Genomic DNA, 4283 nt, shown 5'->3' on the forward strand with positions numbered 1-4283 from the left:
ACCTGGAAATTGAGACTTTTCCAAGAATGAAAGCCACTGAGGGTGGAAGCTGTGGGCTCCTCGGGATGTTGGAGAGAGATGAACATGGCTCAGATGCCAAATGTACTCCTGTCATTGTGCTGCATACCACCTGGAGACCCTTCTTTTTGGACTAAGTGTTCTTCACACATTGGGACATTTTCCAGGCGACAGTCACGCCCAGTTATTTTCCAGGGTCCTCTGCCTGTAAGAGAAAAATCTTAGGCACAATAAAATTTTAAAGAGTTTCAGTAAAAAGCAAGTCATGAATTGGAGAACACCAGACCAAAAGAAGATTAGTGTTTGGATGACCCACCATCAGAGGCAAGTACTTATGAAGAAAATGCAGAAGCAAGATAAAGACATCATTTCATAGGTTACAGTTACAAAATTGCTCTTTTTTTTGTTTAGTTTACCTTGTAGGAAAGACCCTGGTGACATCATCATATGTTACCTGGCTGCTTATGATTGGCTGAGGTTAAGTTTTGTTCGTGCCTAACAAACTTTTACGAGAAATAACTGAACTTAAGTTTGTCTTATGTTTGCAGTTGAAGCAGGATTCAGGCTCTTGTTATGTTCTAACTGGTTTTGTTAGCTCAGGCACTTTTCCAGGTGATCTCCATTTTCATTTTGCTTTAACTGCTTTGCCATTTTGGTCATCCTCTCTGAAAGCTGAGAGTGTGACCAAATGGCATAGCATCACTCTCAGTTACCACTATTGACCTAGTCATCAGGAAGGACAGACAGGTAGATGTTGTTATCATCAGTGGGCACACTGACACTCAAATCCACGAAGCTGCCGTCAGCAATTACACAGTCGGTGCTGGTTTCCTTGAGTTGTCTGACTCTGATGACCGTCATTAGCATGGAGGTGGCTTCTGGAAAGCACTTAGAATCCTGAGAGAATAAATGGCAGCTGGGGAGCAAACGTAATTTCTATAAGGAAAATCATGTCCAAGGATTGAAAAATTCCTCTGACCAAAGATCCCCAGGAGGGAAGATATGACCAACAGAATAAATCAGTGGTAGGTCCAGTGCTTATCTGATTAAAATCTCCTATTCGGTCTCTAAGGTCTCTTAAATTTTGAACAACCATGCCTGATAAGTAATATAAAAACAACTCTTTGCACCAATTAGGGCACAAGCTACTTCCTGTTCGGCAGTGAAAGCGTCAAGAACTCTGCTGTGGTGGAATACTGTTGAGGCTAATCGTCTTAGATTACACTGGTCTGAAGACAATTCAAAGTATTATTACAATTTTTTCCAAGAGTTGCTGAAATACTAATAAGCGATTTTACTAATTCAGAGACTCCCATCTAGCATATAAACTGTTGCCAAAAAAAAAAAGAAATCCAAAAACAACTAAAAAGAATGAAATTGGGAACCGAACAAAAGTCCTTAACTCCAAGTGACCTTAAATTAAAATTTTTACTAGCGTTTGAACAGTCACGTCTGGTTATTTTAGGTAGAGGGTCAGCCAGACCACAACATCGAGATCATTTAGCTGGAAAATGTTTCTCTTGTGAATATTGTGAGTAGCAATGTGAAGTCACTGTGTCAGATCCTGACAGAATAGAGCCAGAGAAGTCTGTGAAGGGAGAGATCTCAGGCACATAAGTCTGATAACAAGAATTATCACATAAAACTCTGCAAAAACCACAACCTAACCCAAAGGCCACCAAATTCTTACAAAAAATACTTCTTGGAGGACATCTGCCCAGCAACTGCCTGTTCATACTTAGACTGATGCCACACTTGTTTTTGATCCTCGTAGCCAAAGGTAATGGTTTCAAAAGGACTTATGTCATCCACCTCATTTTTTCTCTAAAAACCCTTGTCTTCCTTTACCTTCCTGAATATGCCCATGCTATTTCCTGCTGCAGTGCTCATTCCCAGATGAATATCATTTTCCTTCAGAGTGTCTCTGTCTCTGTCTGTTATTAGGTTAACATTATCTGGTGTCAAACAGTGACAACAAAAGGAACTCCCCTCGCATGGATCGAGGCCTCTGGTATGAGGAGCCCTCTGCATTTTCTGATTCCATGAGTCACCTTTTCTGTTCCGGTGAATCTCCTCTCGGATTCTCAGACACTCCTTTTGATGACTTTCTTTGGCTTATTTGGTATCCGGTGTGCTTATAAGGCTGCCTTAGTTAAAGGAGCTTGCATGCCTCTTGGGACTATAAAAGCCTTTTTTGTCTTTTCTGCAAACCCATATTGCTATGAGAACAGCATTCTTCTGGTGGATATTTTGGTTTCTGCAGAACTTATGTTCTGTCTGTGAGGCATGCCTTTTCTGATAAATTCACTCCGGGTTTTTTGTGCATATCTAGTTTAATCGTTTGTTTGGTCTGCATGCCTGGTTGAACATTTTCATGAGAACTCTTACTTTAAATAGTTTCATTTGGTTTTGCAGCACATATCTGTAAATGAATCAATCGGCTCCTTTATTTTTATTCCCCTGCTTGTTCCTGAACATATTTCCAGAGCACAAATGAGCATTCTAAACTATGGCAGAGGAAGGAAAGCTAAGAGCCACTGGGATGGTCACCACCATCTATGAGGAAACGCTAGTCTGTGACACTGATCAGCGGCCATACTGGACTTCATGCCTCGTTTTCTATTTGGAAGAGACTGACGCATGCCAGAGCAGACAACATTAAATATCACACATGAAAGAATATCAAAGAATGTTCCAGCAATGAACGATGTTGAGCCACTGCTTGAAATGAATGAAAATATAAGAAGTTTTGAAGTGTTTTTATAATATCCTCAAGGAACAGTTCTTGTGGCTTGAGATGCAAAAATCTTTTTGTTCTCTACTGTACATCTGAATTCCAGACTCCAAGGAATCATTGCAGATGTCACACTGTGAGGGAAGATCAGTGTAGGAGGACTGGTGTACCCACTCCCCGCAAGAGCTCCTCCTAGCGTGGCCAGATGGTGCTGTCAGCCCTCACCTGTGTGTTCTTCCATTTCCTTTGATGGGCCCTTTTCAGGTGCCAAGGGGAGCCAATAAAGAAAGAAAATTTTTTCCAATAAATATCGCTGGAACAAGTGGATATCAATATGGGAACAATATAAATATCAAAACTTACCTCATGCCGTATGAGAAAATAAACTTGCATGGATCAAAGATCTACATATACAACCTAAAACTATAAAACTTCTAAAAAATTAAAATAAAAATTCTTGTAACCTTGGAGTGGACAAAATTTTTCAACTAGAACACAAAAGCAAAATAACATAAGAAAATTAAATTAAATGTCATTCAAATTTAAACTTTATGATTTTGTGAAGGTACATTAAGTATATAAAAAAACAGGAATAGACTGGGAGAAAATATTTACAATACATATGTTTAACAAGTACTTCTATCTAGACTATATAATTTTTTTTTTTTTGAGACGGGATCGCACTCTGTCACCTGGGCTAGAGTGCAGTGGCATCATCATAGCTCACTGCACCCTCAAACTCTTGGGCTCAAGCAATCCTCCTGCCTTAGCCTCCCAAGTAGCTGCAACTACAGGTGCGCACCACCATACTGCGCTAATTTAAAGAATTGTTTTTAGAGACAGGTTCTTGCTTTGTTGACCAGGCTAGTCTAGAACTCCTGGCCTCAAGCAATCCTCCTGCCTTGTCTTCCCAAAGTACTAGGATTATAGGCATGAGCCACCACACCCAGTCTAGAATATATATTTTTAAAGTTCTTACAACTCAATAAGACCAAAGAAATTGAGCATAAAACTTGAACGGACACTTCAGAAAGGCAGATATATAAATCTCAAAAAAGTATATGAAAGATGTTCATCATTAGTTTTCAGAAAAATATAGTTTCTTATAACCGTAAACATAAGCTTATTGTTTGAAACAGTTATCTTACTCCTGGGGACTTAGCCAAGAGAAATTAATGGATATGTCCACAGAAAGATTTGTACATAATAGTTACGGCAGCTTTTTTCAAAACAGCCACAAAATAGAAACAATGTAAATTTCCAATGAGAGATGAATAGCTAATCAAAGTGTGGTCTGCTTATATGATAGAAAACTATATAGCAATAAAAAGAAGAAACTTTTTATACATAAAACAATACACATAATTTTTAAAGGTATTGTGCTGAGTCAAAGAAACCAGACACAAGAGACAATTTACTGCATGCTTCTGTATAGACTTATTATGTATGTCCATTAACATGACATTCTAGAAAATGGTCTAAAAAGATCAATTGTTACTGGGAGTGGGGTTAGGATGATAAACCACAAAGG

The sequence above is a fragment of the Propithecus coquereli genome, unplaced genomic scaffold (genome assembly GCF_000956105.1).
Source record: "Propithecus coquereli isolate 6110/MARCELLA unplaced genomic scaffold, Pcoq_1.0 Scaffold77, whole genome shotgun sequence".
Taxonomy (NCBI): Eukaryota; Metazoa; Chordata; class Mammalia; order Primates; family Indriidae; genus Propithecus; species Propithecus coquereli.